General features: G+C 37.6%; 1 long non-coding RNA gene across 2 annotated transcripts; it reads right to left on the bottom strand.

Annotated features, from left to right (window-relative positions):
- Positions 1–10,136: 10,136 nt before the first annotated feature.
- LOC114260751 (uncharacterized) lies at positions 10,137–11,807 on the bottom strand. Of its 2 annotated transcripts, none has more exons than XR_014345615.1 (3): positions 11,643–11,807; positions 11,365–11,445; positions 10,137–10,700 (listed from the first exon to the last, which is right to left on the bottom strand). It is a non-coding gene; the product is annotated as an uncharacterized LOC114260751 (long non-coding RNA). The 2 variants fall into 2 exon arrangements; XR_014345614.1 differs by having other exon boundaries at positions 11,640–11,781.
- Between the last annotated feature and the right edge of the window lie 651 nt (positions 11,808–12,458).

Genomic DNA, 12,458 nt, shown 5'->3' with positions numbered 1-12,458 from the left:
ACCTTCTGAACTAGGGACATGGTGTGAAGAAGCAACTGTTTCGGTCAAAAAGATGTGCGGGGACAACGTAATTATGAGATTCAATCTGTGAGACCCGATTTGAAAGTCTGAAATCAATCCTTCTAGGTATGGATGTGTATTGCTAAATTGAAGGCAGGTCTAGACCTTCCTGTAGGCTACTTGAAGTTGTTTTTGAAATTCTGCAGATGGACTTGGAGAAGGGAAACCCCTTTTTTTTGTCTCAAAAATGCTTATTTTGTTTTGAGTTGTGTCTTACAAATAGTTGTGTTGTGAGTGTTATTTTGTTTGTTTTTTCTTGCATTGTTGCATCAGTTGAGTCTTTTCCTTTAAGTCTCTCTCGTGTACCCTCAAGTCTTCATCTTTATAAGAACGTGAGAGTCAAGTTTCTGATCATTTTATTATGCCCGTAGTGATGTATGTGTGACATTTTACAAATAGAAAAAGGCTTTGAATATGTTTTATGAATGAGATTCTGTTAATAAGGTCGAATGTTGAGAAGGATCTCCCAAATGGTTTGAGTGAATTATGACTTATAGGCGCAAAGTCGTTTATGATTTCAAAATTTTAAACTGTTTCTTTTGCAAAACTTGCGAAGATGGGTTCAGAATTGTGCATGGTATTCTACATCATCTTGGGGATTCTCCTCGCCGTTAGGCGACCATTTTGGCAAGCACAAGGCGGTTTTCAGACCTGCAAGTACAAAATAGCTTTTAGACCTCTCAATCGTAGAATTTCTCCCCTTGGTGTTTTATTGCTTCCAAAAGAAATAAGCAAAAGAAACAAGAAAAGCAAGAAAAAAATGAAAGAAAAAATAAAAAAATAAAAAAGAAACAGAAAAGGAATGAAGAAAAGAAAAAGAAAAAATAAAAAGTCAACCCCCAAGCCAGGGGTATTCTTTGGAATGAAATCCAAGTAACTGTGAGGAAGGGAATTTTGTCTGAATTCAGGGAAGCCAATACAAGAAGGTACCACACTGGGGAAAGAACCAACTTTCAGAATGGAGCAAAAAAAAGGACAAAGACATAAATAAAAGAATGGAGAACAAAGCTCAAATCAAGGCGAAGCTAGTTCTAGTGTTAGGCCAAAGATGACTATTGATCAAATTCATCGCAAATGTTGTAACGCTATCCTTGAGAGGCTCGCTAGGCCGAAAACTTGAAAGGGTGACCTAGGTAAAAGTTAGAGTATGAAAAATGAGAAATCAAAAAATATAGCTCACAAGGTTGAAAACCCCAAAATGGCGACTTTGGCAAAAGTTAGAGTGCAAAAAGAGAGTGTCAACACCCGAGAGAACCTCAGTCATGAACTACGTTGACCTGATTCCTATTCTTGGGATACGTAGACAACTTCATCCTGAAGTTCGGTCTCAGTCATATCCATCTTATTCATCTCAACTCCGATCATCTTGCCCAATTCATGTCGACAGCTTCGTATTAATCCATGAGCTACACCGATTGTTGCGTATATCACATACTTGCGTTGGGTAAGAAAGAACTAACTTGAATCAACAAATTAAGCAATTTTTAATACTCGAACTTGTTAGTGGAATCTCTATCTTGAGCAAAAAAAGAATCAAAAATTGGGTTTTGCGAAATTAAGTTCTAAAGGGAACATGAGTAAAACTAGGGGCACTATGAATGATTAGTTACTTTGAGTCTTTTTCTACTTTCGAGTCAGTTGTGAATTTAGTTGTGTCATACCTAGTGTTTGTCTCAGTCTGTACTCTCCATCAAGTCACCATAACATGTATGTCGCTCAAAAGCATTCTTCATCGAGTCACCATAGCGTATCTGTCGCTTAAAAGCGCTCTTTATTGAGTCAACCTAGCAAGTTTGTCGCTCAAAAAAATTCAACAGAGTGGCATGGTCAAATATCCATACATGAATGTTCACTCCAAACTCGAAAACAAGTCCATGGGTGGAATTCATAAACGAGCTGAAAGTGTCCATACAAGGGTATCACATTCATGATCATTGTAAAGTGTATATGAGGAATCTGTCACTGTTTCGGAGGGGACTGGAGTAAGTTCTCAATATGTCAACAGAAAAGCATGAATCTGATTAATTGGCAACTATTCTAGGATCTAAAGATCCCTATCACACGTGCCTGCATAATGTTGAAAAATGTGGCCAGTGACTGGACACTATAGGTAATTTTCAGTACATCTGGTTAAGCCATCATTCGAACAAGAGGCATGAACTCAACCGGTGCCCAATGACTGGACACTAGGGGCAATTTTCAGTGCATCTGACTGGGTCATCAATTAAACAAATGGCATGAACCCAATCTATCTCTCAATCTCCCAAGCCATTTGTTGGGCACTTTCCCTTCTATTAGGGTGGGCTCACCTCCATGATGATTCTGATATGATTCAGTTTTCGAAAGTTGTCTCCAACCATTTCAAAACTCTTTTGGGATTGTCATCTTCCCTCTGATTAATGCATGTGCTTTAGATTATACCTGCATGCTTATACGCTCTGGTTGAGTTGAACTATGTGATTGGTTGCTCTTGCTCTTGACTTTGTTCTGCACTTAACAGAGTTTTGTCGAGTTACCTCTCTTTGTATTATATTTCAATGAGTTGTGGCAAGTTGCCCTACACTCATTTCATAAGGTACATGATGCACTACTCTATGTACTGCTCAATTCCCTCTACATACCATTCAAATTGTATCACACTATTTTGTGCACCTTGCATCATACTGTTTTGTGCATTCAACTCGTATCGCACTATTTTTTGCACCCATATAGCACTGTTTTGTGCATTCATCTTATATTGCAACTTACATCGTACTGTCTTGTATATGTCACCTCACATCGCACGATCTTGTGTACCTGCATCGCACTGTTTTGTGCATTCTACCTGCATCACACTATCTTGTGCACTTACATCGCACTTTTTTGTGCATTCTATCCATATAGTACTATTTTATGCATTCACTCTGTATCGCACTATCTTGTGCACCCCGTATCACACTATCTTGTGCACCCTGAATCGTATTATCTTGTGCACTTTGTATCGCACTATCTTATGCACCCTGTATCACACTATCTTGTGCACTTTGAATTGCACTATCTTGTGCACTTGTATCGCACTATCTTGTGCACCCTCTATCGCACTATCTTGTACACTTTGAATCGCCCTATCTTATGCACTTGTATCGCACTATCTTGTGCACCCTGTATCGCATTATCTTGTGCACTTTGAATCATACTATCTTATGCACCCCATATCACACTGTCTTGTGCATTCACATCTATTTCATGCATTTTACTCTCACTTGCACTGTCTTTTGCACCTATTTGCACTGTCTTGTGCATTCACCCTCACCTACACTGTCTTGTGCACTCACTAGGTCTAGGAGACCCTAAAGCCTCTAAAGGTGCAATTCCTTTAGTGTTTGTCGTGCCTGAACGACTTCTGGTGGTCTAGTATAGCCACCTGTCTATGTTTGTGGTGAGTTCCTCGGAGATCAACTGAGGCAGTGGAAACTAGAGTTCGAATGGCAATGCCTAGAATGCAAAGGTTCTGAATTTTCGAGACTAAAGTCTGGTTTAAATACGCAGGGGTGTATCCTCGGCTTGAAATCTGTATGGCAGCCCTATAGGTTAAGGTGGCTTGTATGCGCCTCAATTCTGGATACTGAACCAACCTAGTCTGTCACCCTGTTAGAGAATAGGAAAAATTGTAAACATAGCCAGGGAGAAAAGTAGTATCCATGGTTAGGAAACGCAAGATGAAGGAAGAAGTCTTGAAACCAAGAAAAAGTGGAAGATCCTCAGTAGCATGAGGTGAGTCATCGTCAATTGCCCTTGCCAGGTACTTTTTAAGGCACCACTTCCTAGTTGGTACATCATATCCATTATTATCTAGTACTTCTATCACATTGCATATAGAATTTATTGCATGTATTTACTACACTATGTGTTTTATCGCCTGCATCCTTTCCATGTTAAGCCTAGTTTGGCATGTGCCCATACCTTTCCCTCGTTGAAATATGGTTCTGTCATGTGTAAGTACCCATGTTGCACTGAGGCTAGTATTGAGGGTGTCAACACCTTTTCTGTGTTAGACGTGGTCTGTTTTGTGTCCATGCCTTTTCTAGATAACACGTGGTTCAGTCTGCGTCCCTTATTCACTGCATCTATTGCATCGTACTTTGTTTTGTTTGTATTCATCATTCAACATTATCTTTCCCCAGCAGATCATTCCTCACTTATATCATACCACCCAATCACTTGTATTCTTTTTCTTTCTACAAAAACATAGTTTTTCATATGCTTGCACCCCTTTCACGTTGAAACATGGTTCTGTCATATGTAAGTATCCATGCTGCGCTGAGGCCAGTATTGAGGATATAGGCACTTAGCCTGTGTTAGGCGTTGTTTGGCTATGCCCACTTCTTTTCTATATAAAACGTAGTTTGATTTGTATCTTCATTCCTTTATGGCATTTATGTGTTATGCACTGTTTGTGGTTTGATGATTTCGTTACATTATATATCATTTGTATGATTTCATTACAATTGTGTATCATTTACATCTTGTCCCTAAATTATATTGGTTTGATTCCTTACAACGAGATATGTAGGCAACCCTCGGGTTCAACCAATTACATCTGTATTTTTTTTTTTTTTGCCCAAGTCTTACGGCCTTATTAAAATAGGTCATCTTCGGGATTTGACATTCACTCACATCATTTTATGACTTTGAGTTCTACCAAAGATGGGCAAGTGTAGACACCCCATTTTTAACTGCCCTTTTAACTTGGGCACCATCACTTGCACACCCAATGATGAATGTATATGCTTGTCAAGTGCTCGAAAGTCCTCAGCGGAATCAAAAACCTGCAAACCTTGTGCCTTGTCTTTGCACCAAAAGCCCAACCTTTCAAACCTGAAAAACTTGGGACCTGCAGGCCCATTTTTGTGGGTTGCCAGCCATCCCTTTTGACTGCCGGCCAAATGTGTGGCCTGTCACCAAAATTAGTGGCCTACCGGCCACAAGTGTGTTTTGTAGATATTTTATGCCAGTTGTGCCAACTATTTGCACAGATGCTTGCATCTACTACCACGTGTATGGATGGAGGTTTCTTAGAGAGTGGCTTGTTTTTCTATAAATATAGGACCTCCTTTTCCATTTTTGAGGGTTAGAAAAATTAGAGCAAAATTAATTTTGTCTATCTACGATTCTCTCTCTCTCTCTCTCTCTTTGAAATTTCTTGAGCTTTTGCCTATACACTCTTAACCAAACCTTGTCATCTTTGAGCTGGGGTACTTTTGAGCCTAACTTGAGCTCTTGAGGGTGTGTATGTATTGAATTATTGCATAAAAGTGCTATTCTTTCCAAGTGGTATAAGGCTTTGCTTGTTTCATTGCTTTGGTTACTTATTTTCCTACTGTTTTTTCACTATTTTGGGCTGTATAAACTCGGTATTTTTTTACTTAAACTTGTGGTTTAAGGCCTTAAAGGGTGGAAGGGTGTTTCACCTTTCTCTCCACCTTGCTTCTCTAGCCTTTACCCTTGTGTTTCCCACCTTTACAATATCTTTTTTTTGAGCTTTTAAATACTGAATTTCAGAGTTATTTCAATCACTAAAAACATGTTTTGAAGTCCAAAATTAGAGGGGTTAGCCTCCCCTCCTTGTGTCTTGCTTACTAGCTTGCCTAGCTCCATGTTGTAGCTTACTATTTTAGTCATTTTTCTCTTAATTACAGCACTTCTTTTACATGTTTTAACACTGTTTTAGGTGTTTATTGCATTTATGCTTTGTTTTGCATACTTGTAGTGTAGTTATCCTCATATGTTTGGTGTTTTAGGCCTTAGCCACCAACCTATTTGAGTTGATAGCATTTATTTATGGCTTTCCATACTTGTTTTTCACCTCTAATCACCTCTGTAACCTCCTTCCTTTCTTGGATTTTTCTTTGCTTTGAAAGTTTGTTCAAACTAGTTGCTTGTTTAAAGCATGAAATTGAGGTCTTGTGTTTAATGGTTTAATCCCTTTGGGGGTTCATTACCAATGACATGACACTTTTCTCATGTCTAAAATAACTCTTGGTTTGATGCGTCTTTCCATTAGAGGACTTAATCTTCTCCTTTGGACTTAATGAATTAAGGAATGGAAAGGTAATTAAAAGGGAATAATAAAACATGGACTAAAATGATGCAAGATAATAACTTGGTTTGAGTTCAATTGGACATTAATTGAACCCTTGAGTCTTGGATCGTTTCATACTTATTAGTGATGTAAATGGTTCAAGAGTCATCGTCAACCGCTTCCCTTAATCAATCCATGATAGGAAGGGGGTTTGAGAGTCTTATTTGTTGCATTTATTGAACTTGTACCCTTTGGTTCATAGGCCATCATGCAATAAAATTGCATCGATTGATGGTTTGTGAATCAAGTTTACTACTCCGTTGAGCGGTTTGATGATAAAGAGGGGTAAGTTGTGCAAACAAACCTTAAGAATATCCTGTGTTTGCTCTGTTTGCTCTCTATTGTAGCAGGAAAAACTAGGCATTAGTGGTCAGCAGGCCACTTTTTGTGGACGGCAGGCCACCTTTTGTGGCCGGCAGGCCACCACTTCTAGCTTGTCGGCCACATTTGCAAAACCCAGCAGTGGCTTTTTGAAATGGAACAAAGTTGGTTTTGAGATGAAAAACAGTGCAAGTGTTCTACTATACAACAGAGGCATCGGGCAACAGAATAGTGACTTTTTCAGGTGGAAATCCGTGGGCATGCATGAGCATCCCTCACTTTCCATGGCTAATTAGTTAATTTAATTACTTTATTTCATGTTGTATTCATGTTGTAATTAATTAGTTAGCTAATTAAAATTTTGTAATTAATTAATTAGTTAGTTCTGTAGAATGGTTAGTTAGTTTATTTGTTGTTGTAATAGTTAGTTAATTTATTTTGTAATAGATAGTTAATTAGCTTAGCTAATTAGTTTATTCGGATCCTCCTGCCCGAGGGTACAATTGTAATAATGTGTATGTCTTCTAACCCCACGTCTTTTTCCCTTTTATTTACCTACTTATGATGGTTAGATTAGGGCATCATGTTTTGTTTAGCATCTCTCATGCCTTGCATTCGTTGTCTTGCATGCATTAAGCTCGACGCATCATTCAAACTTACATTGTTAGTTAAACACTTCTTTGAATAAGTGCTTAGACCGCATGCTATCAGATTGATTCACATGTTATGTTAAGTAGCCAAGCCTATTTAGAGTATATATCGCTTGTGTTGCATTAGTCATATTACATTAGTTAGGATCATGCATTTTTCTAATTTTTTCATCTTTTTGGTTTGGAGTACAAGGTGAGCTCTTTTGTACTTTAGCATATTGCACGAATGTGATTGTTGTCGTGTTTAGCATGTTCACCATGAGGCTAAGTACTTAATTCGATGAAGGCTAATTGCTTGAATTGGAATAATTTGAGTAATGTACATATGCGATCACTTTTTCAAGTGGTACATATTCGAAACAATTTTCAAAAACAAACATAAGATCAAATGTTCTACTTTTGGCAAAATAGTCTATACTTATGTATGTGCATATCACATAGTAATGCTAGGCTAATAATCAGAACAAGAGCATATAATGTAGATGAGAATCACATCATGATTAGTAGAGGCTAATCTTTGATCAGGAGAGGGGGGTGCTCAATTCATAATCTTTCCCTCTCATACCTAAGTTCCCAAACCGAGACAATCTTAGTGATAATGGACACGTGGACTTTGGCACAAGTCATGGGTTTTCTAAATTTTCCAAAAACATTTAGGTAGCGACTTTATATCTGGCAAAGCAGTCTATTTTTGACAATTTGATTCAAAATCGATTTTTCAAAAGATTTTCTGGATTTGGACTCTTTTGTGTTTATCTATTTCACATTGCGCTTGTAAGATCAGATTCAGAACCGCGGGAGTCCGATACTGTAGGGCTTATTCGTCTTCCGAAAAGCGACACAAAAAGTCGAGCTACAGTATCCACCAAAATGAATTTTCTATTTATTTCCATCAAAATACATATTTTTAGACTGTGTTCAATTGGAAAATTTAATTAGAGAAATGAGAAGAAAAAGAGAAAGGGAAAAATTTGATACAATTCGAATTTTAAATTGTGTTTGGTTGAGTTGTAAAATAGAAAAAGAAAAGAGTCTAAAGTTGTGTTTGATTGGAAGATTTGATGAAAGAAATAGAAACAAAAAGTAAATGTAGGGGTGTAAAAATGGCCCACAGCTCGTGGGCGGCCCGAAGCCCACCCGCGGCCCGAGATGAGCCCGGCCTGTTTAGGCCTGCTTGGGCCTAGGCCTGAGCCCCTAGGCTAGGGCCTAGGCCATTGTTTTAAAGCCAAGCCTGGCCCGGCCCATGGGCCAGGTCCGAAGCCCGTTCTGCCCGGCCCGCCCAAGGCCCAGTGTATTTTTTAATGAAAAATAATAAAATTTTGGTAGAAAAAAATTAAAAAAACAAAAAAAAAATGATTAGCCCCATCCAAGACTAGCCCAAGCTCGAGGTCAAGCCCAAGCCCATTAGGCCGGCCCGTCCAAGGCCCAAATACCCTTGGGCTTAGGCCTGGGCTTAATTTTTTTAGCTCGTGGGCCGGGTCGGCCTGAATTTTGGTGGGAGCCTGCGAGGACCGACATGGGCCTGGCTCGGGCGGACCAAATTTACACCCCTAAGTAAATGCAATCTCACTTTTTGTTTGGTTATAATGAAAAATATATGGAAAAGAATGTGAGAAGGAAATGCAATCTCACTTTTTGTCTTTTGAGTTCACTTACGTTGTGTTTGGTTGGAGATTTAGGGAGGGATTAGAAAGAGAAAGAGAAAATGTATATGAAATTAGGTGAAATGTTGGTATATTTTACTCATATTTTACCTACTTTTTTCCATTTTCTTTTCCAAATCCCCCCTCAAATCCTCCAACCAAACACGGCATAAAGCTCTTTTCTTTTTCCATTTCTCAACTCACCTAAACATAATTTAGAATTCGAAGCTTATCAATTTTTTCTCTTTTTTTTCTATTTTTTTTTCTTTCTTTCTCATCAAATTATCCAACCAAACACAATCTAAGTGAACTTAAAAGACTAAATGTGATATTGCATTTTTCTCACTTTTTTCCCCTGTATTTTCCATTATAAGCTAACAAAAAAAGGGATTGTATTTTCTTTTCCTTTTTCATTTTTCTCATCAAATCTTTTAATCAAAAACAGTCTTAAATTCTTAAATTGATCATTACTTCCCAAGTTCAAAAGGAAAAAAAAATAAAAATCAATCTTAAGTGGCATTGGAACAAATAACGGAACAACCTTTTTTTTCATCTTTTCGTCCAAAAATAAAGAAAAGAAATACATAATCTTCTACCAAAATAATGTGTAATAAGTTCTTTGTCATAAAATAATATACAAATTTTTAAAACTTCTTGACATATGTTTTAATATTAACAAAATTCTTATTTTATATAAATTTTATATTTATATAACAATACTTTTCGATTTCATACTAGCATGCGTGTTAGGGGTGGTCGCGGGTCGGTTGCGGCCACGGAACCTCTAATCCGCCATCTGTCCGCCGGATTGGCGGATTTGAGAAAATCTATCCACATCCATCCGCCAATCCGGCGGATGCGGATTGAGCGGATTGGCGGATGGATGCGAATCGGTTTGGCGGTTTAAAATTTTTCGCTGGACTAAGAACCATCATCATCATCTTTTGATCTAAGTCTTCCAAACAGAATAGTAAAGAAAGAATCTAATATTTCCCCATCAAAAGTTAAAAGCAACTATGGTTACCACATTATCAGAAATATGAAATTGGACGCTCTGTGATCACCACTAGCTTTTGTGGTGGAGGAAAGGTAAGGGTAATCACAAAAGGGCTAGAGGTGATAGCAGAGCAGAGGGATGGTAATTGAAGGCAGTGGGCGGTGGTGTGGTCACTGGAGATGAGTAATGGCTGCCCAGATACAGCTATAAATTACAGGAAAGCTTCAGTAAAATGCATGGAAGGAGGACCCAAAAAGTTTAAAAAAAATTCAATTCTTGGGCCCCCACACAAAGGCTAATTTCACAAATCAAATTATAACACTGCATTCAATAATTGAAGGAGATTTTTCATCATGAATGGCCTTTCCAAAATAATAAATAAATAAATACTACCATTCAGCTACAAGAAGCAAGAACCCTTTCAGGTGAACAAACTAATACTTACTTATAGACTACCAAACCAATCATAGGGCTTTGAACAAAAAACAAAAATAAATCTCTGTTCAGTATATACACAACAAATCTATATGCATATGAACACAAACTAGTTTGCCATTCAAAGCAAACAGCCCTCTAATTGGTGACAAGGAGGCTGTTGAGGGTCCTGTTTGGTTGTGTTTTCATCTTCTTGGTGGCTGTCTCTTTAACAAAAACAAACAAACACTATGGTTGATCAATCTGCCAGTGTGTGCTGTGTGTGCTAATTTGCTAAAGACAAACAAATAGTGTGTGCATTGCACATAGGTGGGCACAACCTGCTCAGTGTGTGTGCTAAATAAACACAAACAAATAATGTGTGGCAAGCCTTTAAAAGGATGTTTTTGTACTTAAGAGCCTAAGTCCAAGAGTCATGGAACAAACAGTGTGTGGCAGGCTCTAACCTTAAGAGTCATGGAACATGGAACAACCTGCTCATATACAAAAACAACCTACTCCACAGGCTTAATTAGTTACTGGTCACTTAATTAGTTACTTAAGACTATCTTACACATATGAATATCTCCACAGGCTTCAGATTCATTCAGACTTCAGATTCATTCATTCTCCACTGACCAATTCTCTAAAGAATTTTAGTGTTAAAAAACAAATTCAACAATGCTTATCAAGCTAATCAATCTCAACACCACTTAATTATGAGCTTCTTCACACTGTTTATAACCTCTAAGTAATGAATATCAAGCTAAGCAAAAACTATAATTATAATTAAAACCATAAATAAAAACAAATTTGTCATTTTCCATTTTTCATTCACAAATTTGCCATTTTCTAAGTAAATACAGAAAAAAATTTCATTCACAAATTTTTCATATCATTTTTCATTCACAAATTTGGATATTGAATTTGCTGCACTATTATGTAAAAACAGGTTTGTCATTTTCTAAGTAATGAACCTCTAAGTAAGTAATTTTCCATTTTTCATTCGGATCACATTCAATTGTAAAAAAAAATGTCAAATAATAGATTCAGCCTTCAGGAGCTACATCATTTTTCCGTCTCTGATCTGTGAGCTTTTTAACATTGTAAACAGATTCAATGCATAATATAGAGAGGGAAAGAAAATAGGAAACTTACATTTTTTTTTCCTCTCTGTAACCTTCTTCACACTGTAACCTCTCTTCCACTGGTTTGGTTTCACTTTAGAACTATAACAAACTGGAACAAAAAAAAAAAAAGGAAAATAAGAATGAACAGATTTACAGAACAAAAAAAAAATTATTGAACGAATAGATTTACAAACAGATTGCAGAAAATAAGAACTTTAGAGGAAGTCGAAGTCGGAAAAAAAAAATTACAGAACGAACAGATTAGAGAGGAGAATAAGAGAAGAAGAGAAGACAATATCTCACCACCACCACACCACAATCGTCGATCGCCGATGGCTATTTCAGTGTAGATCGTCTCTCGATCGTCGTTGCCGTCGGTATGGGTAGGGTAGGGTTCTGGAAGAGAGAGAGAGAGAGAGAGTATCGAAGAAGAGGACTGAAATATTAAGTTAAGTGTGGTGAGATAAGATCAGAAAAGGGGGGAAAATAATAAAAAAATAATAATAACAAAAGCGGGCGGGTCGGGTATATTGGGTAAAGAGGCGGGTCAATCGCAACCCGACCCGAACCCGCGAAAAGCCAAATAATGCACCCGCGCCCGCCCGCCACGTGTCACACATCCATCCATATGGTGTCGGGTCGGACGGTTCAGGCGGGTCGGTGCGTCCGTTGACCACCCCTAATGCGTGTTGCCTCATTTACGTTGCATTAGAAAATGAACAAATAGGGAAAAAACTATTCTTTATATGAAATTATTCTGAAATTCACTTTTATTTTTCGATCACAAAAAAATTGAAAGGTGTTGAGAATATAAATAATAAACTTGCTTCTCTCTTTAATAGTTTATTAAGTTTTTTGATGAATTGATAGTTAACAATTCAATATAGTATCAAAGAAAATAATAGGCAGTGTTTAGTTAGCCTCTCGAAATATATTTCTACCCCATGTTTTGCACATGACGTTTGTTTAGAGTTTTCAAAATGTAAAGCCACACTTAGTTTTGAAAACTCTGTCAAAGGCGGAAAAATTTGAGCTAACCGGTTGTCCTATCGGACGTCCCACCGGACGTCCCATCGGTCGTCTGGCCCATTGACTGGAACAGTGCAAATTTTTAATTTTTTT

The sequence above is a fragment of the Camellia sinensis genome, chromosome 12 (assembly GCF_055761805.1).
Source record: "Camellia sinensis isolate YWXY chromosome 12, ASM5576180v1, whole genome shotgun sequence".
In the NCBI taxonomy this organism is placed as follows: Eukaryota; Viridiplantae; Streptophyta; class Magnoliopsida; order Ericales; family Theaceae; genus Camellia; species Camellia sinensis.
This window is presented reverse-complemented; position numbering and strand designations above follow the sequence as displayed.